The sequence below is a fragment of the Salmo salar genome, chromosome 13, assembly GCF_965601325.2.
Source record: "Salmo salar chromosome 13, fSalSal1, whole genome shotgun sequence".
In the NCBI taxonomy this organism is placed as follows: Eukaryota; Metazoa; Chordata; class Actinopteri; order Salmoniformes; family Salmonidae; genus Salmo; species Salmo salar.
The window spans coordinates 39,964,721-39,977,104 of NC_138303.1; the positions used below are offsets into that span (position 1 = coordinate 39,964,721).

Sequence of the window (12,384 nt, forward strand, 5' to 3'; positions counted from 1 at the left end):
CACACACACACACACACACACACACACACACACACACACACACATGCACACCTTATCCCCAGCCAAACTCAATTCTCTCCTCTCCTGTTGATCAGGAAACACTCGGTCTCTGAGCAACCTTGTGACACATAGCTGGTCCGGGGTGCAACATTAATCTGTTAATGTGTTTAATGTGAAACTATCTATTTCACCTAGACAGTTTGTGTGTATGTATTGATATGTTGGCTACGTGTGCCTTTTGTAAAAAAACATACATTTGTGTAGTTCTGTCTTTGAGCTGTTGTTTATTAATGCTTTGTATTATGTCATGTTTTGTTTTGTTTTGTTTTGTTTAATGTTTTGTGTGGACCCCAGGAAGAGTAGCTGCTGTTATTGCAACAGCTAATGGGGATCCTAATAAAATACCAAACACCAAAATAGTGGCTGCTGGTTTTATTAGTAACACAGAGAGAGATTTTACACAAGGAGCCCTCTCTCTACATACCGCAGGAGGCCACGGTGAGGGGCGGGGTGACTGGACAAACACTTTCACCAGTTCGGTTTCGGAAGGGGTAGTAGTTGGTTTGGTATGAGGGTATTGGCATGGATGGTAGTTGGGTAGGCCAGCCCTACAAGAACTGCAGTACAGACTGTTTGTTAGGAAGTCGTAGAAAGGAGTCTTTTTTGGGTTTTATGTCAAATTACACGCAAAAGGTGTATTGTTGTCACCAACTGGACTGGGATGAATATGTTTTTACAAAAGAAAAGTAAATTCCATAAGGGAAGGGAAAATGAAGCCTCTGAGGCCTGAGAGGGTGGAACCGTATGAGACAGTACTCCATGTAGCTTCTCAGATATTTTAATCCCAGAAAGAGTTCAGCAGCAAAAACAAAGATGTCAATCTTTCTTTACCTATTTTCCACTTGTACAGTTCCATTTATCACCATTGCTATAAATGACACAAAGTCAATTTTCTTCACATGAAGAATGTCTGGGTCCTGCTGGTGATACACAGGCTTTGGTGTATGTTGCTGTGTAGATCTGGTATTCACTAACATTGGACCTTCTGATCTTTCTACCATTTTCCCCGCCTCTGCATAGGAGACAGACTGAACTGCCCTGGTTTTGGCAACCTCCATCTCTTTCACCGTATTTGGACATTACAAGGATGTTGCCTCGTGCTCTCCACCACAGTTACAATACTTTATTCATTTGCCACTCTCTTCTGTTAAACAGTCTCCATCATAGTGACTTTCCCGACACATCCCACATCTCGGCTCCTGTCTGTAGACCCTTTCTACAAGTCCAAACATTTGACATCGCTTACACTGCAAAGGCCTGGATACGAAGGGTCTGAAAGGATAGTACACATATCCCAGCTGCAGTAGGGTTGGTAGGGACCCGACATCAAAAAACACAAGGACAGACAAACTCTTCTCCTTCATTCCATTAAACACACGATTCATCCAGTGTACATCAACCACTGCAGGAATTTCCTTTAGTATATCAATGTCACCTTCTTCGAAACTCAAAAAAATTACTCTTTAAATAGGTGCCCTGCTCTGTAGCTCAAAGCACAACACCTCATAATCTCCAAATCGAGTGCGTTCCAACAGCCTTTTTTACTGATCGTCAGAAACAAGCCCACTTCTCGTAATTTTCACCGATTTTACTTTACCCAAAGCTTTCTCCACCACTGTGGATGTTTTCACTGGATTCACCAAGTGGGGCGTACATAATCCCAGAAAACGTACTCCTTCCAGATACGATGGGGAATTATAAACAGTAGCCATTTTCTTTCTCAGATAAGATGACAATGAGCTATGTAGCATACATATCTGGTGCAATGTTTGTTGTACACTGTCCCTTTCAAGTTGAAATGTAATTGTATTGTTTGCATTAGACATCACATCCGAGTGACTAGTGTGATAAAACATATATTTCACACAAAGCAGAAGTCCTCTGATGTGAATGAAATGTATGAGGAAGCTCCCTGTTAAAGCACATCTTTTGTGAGAAACAAGAAATAATCTGGAAAACATTGTCTCTTTCTTTCCACTGTGATTCAATGTTACACTCAACCAAGTTCATTTCCTTTGGCCCTACTACGCCCTTTAGTCAAACACTGGTCCACGATACACTGTCTGAGGCGCCACACGTTCATTTATCGCCACATTTAATTTCTACTTAATTGTTGTAATGTAGCCTATATGATGTCCATTCCTTTGATCTCGTGTGCACAAAGTCTGATGTGTATTGGAAATGTGGATAACTGTAAAACTATTTTAGCCTAAAATTGACATGAATGTTGATGAAGTATTTTCTTAGAAACTACCTTCACCACTTCAATCAAGTAAAACTGTGAAAGACTGCATCAGTGCATTAGTATAGGCCAAAAGCCATGAAAGATATGGCACACAGTCAGAGAGAACAGCACTGTTCACTGCTCCACAAACAATAGAATGTCCTTCAAACCAGGCTTTCTATCCTTGGGAGAGTACGCCCCCTTCTGTACTAATGGCCATTCTACCGTTTGGAAGGGTTTAAATAGGTTATTATTGAAAGGGAAAACTGAAAGAAACAAGTTAATTTCAATAGCACAATGGCATATTTTAATTATTTTTTAATCAGAGATTTAGTTTATGGACAGGTAGAACTATTGTTTTATTGGGCAGTAGGCCTAGGCCTATGATAGGCTACTACTCTAACTGCGCTTCACCATCATCGAACAAATAAATAAAAAACACAGTGTACAGTATAGACTGCTAAAATGGCTACATTTTAACATGTGACAGTTCCAAACACATTTAAATATGCGTCAAAGCATGTGATTCCGACGACGCGCCATTACGTTTTTGTACAGCAGCCAATCCAAAAGCAGGGGTGTGTGAGAGGGCGTGGTTTGAATGTGGCGCTCTGGAAAATTCGATGGATTAACAGGTTTTAAAAGGAAACGTCTTGAAATAAAGGATCCAGGGACCAATGCCAGGATCATGTATTGTTGTCCAGAATGTCTACAGGACTTGCTATAGGTGCGCCATAGGTGAGTTCTCTCTGGCCAAGAGGGATGAAGCATGGATCATCATCATCACACAGCACCATGGCTGCAGCCTACTGTCATTATCAACGTCCCAGGTTATCACAGGTGAAGTTTTTTATTTTACATGTCGATAATCAGGAAGTAATTGCTCACATTTGTGTTGCGCACTCCAAAATGTCTGGCTAACTGTTCTATAGGCAGTTCCTGTTTCTAACATTTTATTAATGTTTATAGATGAGTAAGTCTTGACGTGTAGGCTATGATGTTATGAAACAGTTGTTACGAAATATTTTACAGTATGAATACATGTTAAAGTAGCACCCCAATAAACTACTGCGTAGAAATGTATGATCGCGTAGTAAAAATGAGCGTTTTTACAAGGGAATAGTTCAATAAACGAATTGAAGGCAGGATGGTGGGGAGGGTACCATAACAGTAAAAAAAGGATGCTGCGAGAGAAGGGATAAGGGCTTGGCGTCTTGGAGGGTGTTGCGCAGTTCTATTTACCTGCATGTCTGTCCTTCTTTGAGCATCTTATGATGCTGCTTCGCAATGCTGAGTGGCATAGCAAGTTGTGTTATATTTTGGATTGAGGTACATTTACACAGTTTTTGTTATAAGGAATCTATACTATATAAAGAGATCTACAGAACTTCAGAACATATGTAGATATTAATAATGTCATCCAGTAAATGGCCTAAAATACGTCATTCTGTTTTCTTCGACTCTGCTAATGTTTACCAAAGTAAGCCTTTTGATAAATGACATGTTCATTGAAAGTACGTGAGATGCGCACTTCTTATTTCTGATGTAAACAAACCCCCAAACCATTACTCTTCTTGGACGATGGGAGTCGCTGTTCTGCAGCTTAGATGGACATACATAATCATTATTTTTCAATACTGAACGTGGGCAATGAACGGTATCGTCTCATCATCAATGTATCTGATTTTTCCACTTTAAATTATTTTACCTTTACATGAAAATCGCTTGATTAGTGAAATATTACAGCAGTATTCCAATTGGAGTTCCATAAAATCAGGGATATTCCGTTTCCCTCCAGAGCAGGGTTTCCCAAACACGGTCCTGGGGCCTTCCAGGGGTGCATGTTTTGGTTTTTGCCCTATCACTACACAGCTGATTCAAATAATCTAAGCTTGATGATGAGTTGATGATTTGAATCAGCTAGGGCAAAATCCAAAATGGAGGCCTCAGGGCTGAGTTTGAGAAACCCTGTTCCAGAGGTCAGGTTTATGAGGCTGGCACATCCATCTGCTGTGTGTGTGTGTGTGTGGGTGTGCATGCTCACGTGTGCGGAAAATAATGACGACGGCTCTCTTGACATCAAGGCCTTAAACCCCCAAGAGTAAAAAGGGACGTCAGTGGATGCCAGCCCACGCAATGTTGATCATATTATCTCCGTTATACAGAGATCTCTTTAATGGTGTGCAGATGGGGGTGGATTAAATCAATTGCCTTTATTAAAGTCAGGATCTGAGTCAGGATTCAATGGATTAAAATAACGACTTTGATCATCATACTATCAAAACATTGATATGGATACAAAGGGGGTCAGAAAAAGTAACAGACTTAGCACCAAGTACCATCGCTATGTAGGCATAGGCTAGATCATTCATCTACTCGTGTTATCATTAGATGCATGGGGAGTGTATGTTTACTGTGCAAGAATGTACACGTGTATAGACCTGCATAGGCCATATCCTGATATGAAGTGTTGAATACAGTTTCATTGTGTACATATTCATCCACATACCATTACATTTCTTATCTTTCAGTAGACCAAAGGTGACACTGTGGGCAGTCCAAATGATAGGTAAGTGTATACACAACATGATGATAATAATAGATACCAGATTTCTGAGTGTGCCAACTGCTGAGCCATATGATGTTATATTTCAGGGATGGATGGCGAAGGCTTCTTCCCATACAGCAACTACAACAGCAGCCATCCAGACCAGGGCACGTACCTTCCCTGAGAGGGAGATTAGGGTTTAGGAAGTGGAGCAGGACTTTGAGATGACATGGCTAAAATTAACCCAGTGCCTAGTGAATGCGTGGTATAAATAGCTGACAGGAAGATCTCCAGGTTGCATGCATCATTAGTGACTGCATGTCACTATAAACACTGTCAACAAACATTGCCAGTCATTGTAAACATGACACAGATTGGGATTTTCTTGATATAATGACTAGTAGTGGTGTACTAGTCAACTATGTCATGCTTACTGGGCTTTCGATGTACACAAAGATTTACAGTAAAGGCAACAATATGAAATATATTTTATAGGATTGTTCTTATTGATATTTTTGAAACAGTATTTATGTCTACTGAAGTGTTGATCTTGGTATAGTATCTTGTAGCACAAGTATCAGGGGCGGAACCTGGCTTTAACCCAGTCCACTGGTAAACCCTCACACCATTAGCCAACTGCTTTTGTTCCACATGTCTTATGTTGTGCTGGGTTGTTTAGTCTGGGGATCTACTGACTGAGAGGAGACCAGAGCGCCACCTCTCTCATCAATACTCCTGCATGTGCCATGTCTCCTCAGAGAACACACGCTTTAATCAGACAGATCCTTTACATCTCTTTGCTGCTGGCAGAGAGAGAAGCAGTACGGAGATAAAGCTGATTTTACCAATAGACTCCTTCCCTTCCCACCATGGTAAGATGAACCCAAGGAGTGAATGCTGAAGTGTACGCTCTCCCTCTCTTTCTCTCTATCTGAACCTGAAATGGGTCAATGCAGCGTACTGTCCTTACGATATGTAATTGACTGTATCGTTAAACTGTTCCTTGATTGTCATCCATTTTATTATCACGTTATTACGGTATCGTCTTCATCCAAGTCAAAAGGTTGCCTATTCAATGCTCAGTCCAGTTGTGTTGGAGGGGTCAAACGGGAAAGAAATCAAGTTACTTTACACTTAGTGGTCTCTAAGACAAAGCTTCCTTTACAGCCCAGATAACAAAAGTTAGTTTCTAGTCCGCGAGAGCTGTAGACAGACATGATGCGGTAAGCCTTGTGGTGCGTAGCTAAACCTAATGGCGGTTCTCCAGCCCTGCCTATGTCTGGTGGTTAGGGCTTCTCATTGTAATTCTCCAGCCATAGCTAACACCAGACACTTCCCACAATTTCAGAAAGTGTGATCGTCACCACAGGCGAAATTGGACAATGATTACAGGACTTTCTTTAAAAGGTACACGTTGAACATCCCATTTCCCAGGTCCTCGGTCGTCTCTGCTGCACCGATTGTTCCCGTTAGGTCTGTTTTGAATATTGATGTTGTCATATCTTGATGGTTCCTTGTCTCCCCACTCCTATAAACGAGATGCTCCTGTGTTTAAGAGGCTTATGTACCTCTGTTTTGTTTTTTTTCCTTCCTTTTTTGATGTGCCTTTAAAACAAGTGGCTAGTCAGGTGACCAAGGAGAGGAGGCTCGTCTCCGTCAGCTGAGAGAGAGAGAGAGACCCAATTGAAAGGGAACACGGGGGAAAATGGGGACACAGGATCCGTCACAGTCAGAGAGAAATGGGTGGATAGAGTGGGAGGTGGCAACAAGGTCTCTTTAACTGCAGCCCTAGCTAGCTGTGCTCAGCTGTCTGTTTGGCAGCCAGCAGTGTGCTGCTGGGTCGAGTTCTTCAAGAAGCTGATGCCTGTGTTGGTGTGTGTAGCCACAATAGTAGCAGCAGAGAAAGCCCTGAAAATGAATACTGCGTCACACCGATCGAGGAAGAGAAATAGAGAGTGATCGTAAACCGGTGTGGCGAGCTGTTTGTGTGTGTGGTCTGATCTGTTGGCGTATATCTGTGTCAGTGCAAAACTAGCTGTCGGAAAGAGCAATTCTGCTGGTGCAACAAGATGAAAATAGAGTGTGCGTGTGTCTGAGGCAGGCAGGGAGAGAGGGCTGAAGAGAGGGCTGAAGAGAGGGGGGAAGAGAGGGAGGGACTGAGGGGGGGAGTCAGAGAGCGAGAGATTTTGGATTAGTTGCTACGTCACTTTTTCACGTCGAGGGGGGAAACAAGCTAAGATAATAGAAGCCCGCAGTCATCCAGTTTTCTACCTGAGAGTTGGACGCAATGGTTACGGCGAGAACCCCTGCCTCCTCAGCCTCATCCGTAGTGCTTGTTACCAGCTTCTCCCTCAGCCACTACATCTGTGTAGTAGTTAGGCAGGGATCGTCAGAGAAGACTTCCAACATGGATGCTGAAGATGTGACAGTTAGTTTGTGTGGGTGTTTGGTGTTTTGAAGGCATTGTGAGGTCGGAGTAGGGGGTGGGAAGGGGTGAGGCGCAGGGGTTATCGAAAGAACGTTCTGGAAGGTTCTTAATGTCAAGACGACGCACGTTGGGGAGCATATTCAGAGAATTATCGAGGTAATCGAATATTGCTATTATATGATTACATATATACCAATAAATGATTACATAAATTATTACGTAGATATAGATATGTGTGATGTGTTGTCTGCCCTTATACAAAACCACATAGTAACCGGTATGGAGCTAGTCTGCAGTCATTTTCTTCCATAGTACCTCCTATAAGGTGCGAACCAGGCGATACAGTTTGTTCATATTGCTATTCAGCATATTTGTGTGTTTTTACCTTCAACTTGTTGTGATTAACTCTTCATAGGGTCGAAGGCAGGAAGGAGGATGAGTGAACCGGGATCGAGTAAACCCGGGATCGAGTAAACCTGGGCGTATTTTGTTATTAGGGAAGCCAACAGAATACCTATTTGGAGCCTTTATTTTGTAGCAGACCAGTATTGTCTTGTGATTTGTTTTCAGTCTCTAGGGCCACTGGCTGGGATTTAGTGGAAACCCTCCCTGAGACATTTGTTTCTGCGTAGTTAGTGGAGACCGAAACAGAGGTGGTGACGCAGTCCTCTACTGAGCTGTACTTCTATGACATCATGGCTGGACTTGTGTTTTTCTCTCCCCCATGTAACTCTCCCTCTTGTTCTTTCTCTCTCTCTCTCCCTCTTGTTCTCTCTATCTCTGGGAGGGAGGGAGTGAGAGCAGCAAATAGGGTCTAAATGTCATGGCTCGAGTTCAGAGAGAAAGAGGGAGGGAGACGGAGACAGTGAGAGGGAGAAATGTTTTACCTTGCTCTCTTGGTAACTCAGCATTGGCAGCTCTCCAGTTCACATTGACTAGACTTCCTAAAGCTGCTGCATCACAGGCCCCAGTGCCAGAGATGGCCTTCCATTGGGTGGGAGGAGCTCCCTAGAGACTGTTGGTAGCACAATGCTATTGAACGAGCACAAGGGAGCAAGTGGAGGACAGCTTCTGATTGATGGAGAAGTAGTGTTATTGTGTATGGATTTTTTTTTTTTTTTAAGATCTTGTATAAGTTCCATAGGGGTTCTAATGAAATGTGTACAGTTACAGTATATGGTTTTGTTTTACATTATTGTTTCTTATCAATGCCACATGTGGCTGTATGTGCTCTATATTAGAATAGATTATGTTATTGCTTGTTCTATTCTGAAAGGACTGGAAACATTATGTGCACTGTAGGTAAACACATGAGTGTGTATCTGTTTACTAAGCTCCAGTAATGTCTTGTGTAATGTGTTCTCATAGTCTGATTGGTTTGTGTTCTGTGTTGCTGACATTGATAAGCTCCTGTCTGTTTCCTGTGACACTGGGGGCCAACCGCAGTCCACTTCCTGCTCTGTCCAGCTTCTCCTTCCCTTCCCAGATGAGCCAGCTTCTCAGTCTCTCAATAGTGTTTGGTTCGGTCGCTGTAGTACGGTTACAGTCCGTGAGACCGAGGGTTCTCTGAGCTGGCATTCTGTGATGTCACAAACCTGCCACATTGGCAATTTCTAAATTGATGGAAGAACAACTGTTTGCCAAGGGTCTGCATTGCAGCTGCTGCTGCTGCAGTTGGCGCCACTCTTTCGCTCTCAGAAACACTTGCGCGCGCACACACTCGGTTTTCACAAAACGAAGGCAATACACACGCTCAAACACACACACACTGAGTCTGTCTTACGGAGACTGCCCTCATCTCAGAGGTTGAAGGTGCTACATCCCGGTGGCACCCCATGGGGAATCATTTCTGATCAATGAGGGTGCAACAGGAGAGGGTTAGCCTGCCAGTGTGTGGTGGGGGCACACACAGAAAGTAATTAGAAGGGCACAGGGAGGACACCCATACTTGTGTGTGTGCGTGCGTGGCGCTTTCTTTTCACATTAATAGGTAACGTGATACTGCTTTTTTAATAGATATCTATTATCACTTAGTCATGGTAGAATGATTTGATCCTGAATGGGTAAAAGTCTTTCATCTCCATTAATAGTCACTTCAGGGTGTAATATAATATTACTCCTACGCATGTGTTCAAACCCCCTGTAATGGACTGCTTGGATGGGGTCTACACAGATTAAGACCACCTAAGTGAAAGAATAACAACATTGATTTAGGCTTTAGGCTATATACTGTACATCTGGCTTATACTTTGGGTTTAATTTAGTTTTGATGGTGTTTCTTGATCAGGGTGAACTGGCTAGATTGATTATATTGAATATAATGCTGTTGAAAATGTATTTAAGCAAATATACCCCCCCCCAAAGAAAGTCAATCTAGGCAGGCCAGTGCTGTCTGTGTTGTTTTGGACTGCATATGGAAAGGCTCCTGTCCCTTTAACTCTTTTATGAACATTACACAACAGGTCCAGGGAACACAGGCAACAAACAACCCAAAAAAGAAATCTGCCTGCCAGGGTAGGGTTGAGCCAGGGAGGAACCAGACACCCTGACCTGTCACGGTGGCCAATGAAAATAAACACTTGAGTTCCCCTGACTCGCTAGCTAACTCCTGAACACATTGTCCAGTCTGTCTATAGGTCAGCTTGATAAGAGCTCTAGGGTGCCAGGGTCTTTGCTCTTTCTCTCATTGTGGAAATCAAAGTAAATATGCATATTTGAAATAGAAGAAGAAAAAAAAGGTAGGGAATATTTTGTCAGGAGCCTTACTTCCCTGACCCTCTTCTAATCAGATAAAGTACAAGGAGTGTTTGTGGGCATTGTCGAAGAGAGGGAAAATAAAAACAGATTAAGATGGGGGGAGGACGGAGGAGGGATGATGTAGCTGAGAGAATAGAACAGAGAGAGTTAGACGTTGAATTACATGGAGGGTTGAAGGGGATTTTGGGAGAGAGGCTAGGCAGTTTTTTATTTCGCCTAGCTAATCAGTTGGCACCACTGTAAGTCAGTGAGTTGGCCACTGCCTAATACCACGCCCTAACATTGTGCCTGCGTCATGGTTCTCTCCCTGACAGAATCTACCTGTCACTTCCTTGGTTTTCTCCATAATGGCAGTAGTAGAGAACTGTGAGTGTGAATACCACACCACTGTGAGGAAAGTGAAGGGGACCGAAGTCAAACGTCCAGCCAGCATCTGTCTCTGTCTTCAGGGCTGCAGGTAAAACTGTAGATTTAAAAAATATGTTGACTTGGCATGTGTTGCTCCGCTCCAAGCAGAACTGCTTTGTTTGGATCAAGTTTCAGGTTTGCTAGGAGGGCGTATGTGTGGTGTCCTCGCAATGGTTTTACATTTCTCTCTCTTTTTCTATCTATTAGTGATGGGAGAAAAAAATCACTACAGTTTCATATCGGAATATTATTTTTGACAATACTGTTTTTCGTATCGTTTTGACAATATAGCAATACAATTTTTTGCGCTATTTGGCTGTACCTGCACCAAAACTCTAGTATTTTTCCTTCTTAACTTGTTCCCCATTTCCTTTTTAAATAGGAGCAAATTCGTTATCAGCACTTTTATTTCCATGATCAAAAAATGTGTTTTCTCATGGCTCTCTCTTGTCCCTCTGCAGCAGACATATGGTGAGTAATAAAATCGCAGTATCGAATCGCAATACGCATAGAATTGTGAGAATGAGTAAGTGTGTCAAAACCTTTGACTGGTATTGTATTATATATATATATATATATATATATATATATATATATATATATATATATATATATATATATATACACACACACAGGGTTTTTCTTTATTTTTACTATTTTCTACATTGTAGAATAATAGGGAAGACATCAAAACTATGAAATAACACATATAGAATCATGTAGCAACCAAAAAAGTGTTAAACGAATCAAAATACATTTTATATTTGAGATTCTTCAAAGTAGCCACCCTTTGCCTTGATGACAGCTTTGCACACTCTCTCAACATTCTTCACCTGGAATTTGGCATTCTCTCAACCAGCTTCACCTGGAATGCTTTTCCAACAGTCTTGAAGGAGTTCCCACATATGCTGAACACTGCTTTTCCTTCCCAAACCATCTTATTTGGGTTGAGGTCAGGTGATTGTGGAGGCCAGGTCATCTGATGCAGCTCTCCATCACTCTCCTTCTTGGTCAAATAACCCTTACACAGCCTGGAGGTGTGTTGGGTCATTGTCCTGTTGAAAAAGCGCAAACCAGATGGGATGGCATATCGCTGCAGATTGCTGTGGTAGCCATGCTGGTTAAGTGTGCCTTGAATTCTAAATAAATCCCAGTGTCACCAGCAAAGCACCCGCACACCATCACACCTCCTCCTCCATGCTTCATGGTGGGAACTACACATGCGGAGATCATCTGTTCACCTACTTTGCGTCTCACAAAGACAAAGCGGTTGGTACCAAAAATCTCAAATTTGGACTCATCAGACCAAAGGACAGATTTCCACCGGTCTAATGTCCATTGCTCATGTTTCTTGGCCAAAGCAAGTCTCTTCTTCTTATTGGTGTCCTTTAGTAATGGTTTCTTTGCAGCAATTTGACCATGAAGGCCTGATTCACGCAGTCTCTTCTGAACAGTTGAGATGTGTCTGTTACTTGAAATCTGTGACGCATTTATTAGGGCTGCAATTTCTAAGGCTGGTAACTCTAATGAACTTATCCTCTGTAGCACAGGTAACTCTGGGCCTTCCTTTCCTGTGGCGGTCCTCATGAGAGCCAGTTTCATCATAGCGCTTGATGGTTTTTACGACTGCACTGGAAGAAACTTAAAATGTTCCATATTGACTGACCTTCATGTCTTTTAAAGTAATGATGGACTGTCGTTTCTCTTTGCTTATTTGAGCTGTTCTTGCCATAATATGGACTTGGTCTTTTACCAAATAGGGCTATCTTCTGTATACCACCCCTACCTTTTCACAACACAACTGATGGGCTCAAACACGCATTAAGAAGGAAAGAAATTCCACAAATTTACTTTTAACAAGGCACACCTGTTGATTGAAATGCATTCCAGGTAACTTCCTCATTAAGCTGGTTGAGAGAATGCCAAAGAGTATGCAAAGCTGTCATCAAGGCTACTTTG

General features: G+C 42.4%; 1 long non-coding RNA gene across 1 annotated transcript; it reads left to right on the forward strand.

Annotated features, from left to right (window-relative positions):
• Positions 1–2,875: 2,875 nt before the first annotated feature.
• LOC106567329 (uncharacterized) lies at positions 2,876–5,319 on the forward strand. Its single transcript, XR_001320038.3, has 3 exons — positions 2,876–3,124; positions 4,816–4,853; positions 4,940–5,319. It is a non-coding gene; the product is annotated as an uncharacterized LOC106567329 (long non-coding RNA).
• The last annotated feature ends 7,065 nt before the right edge of the window (positions 5,320–12,384 follow it).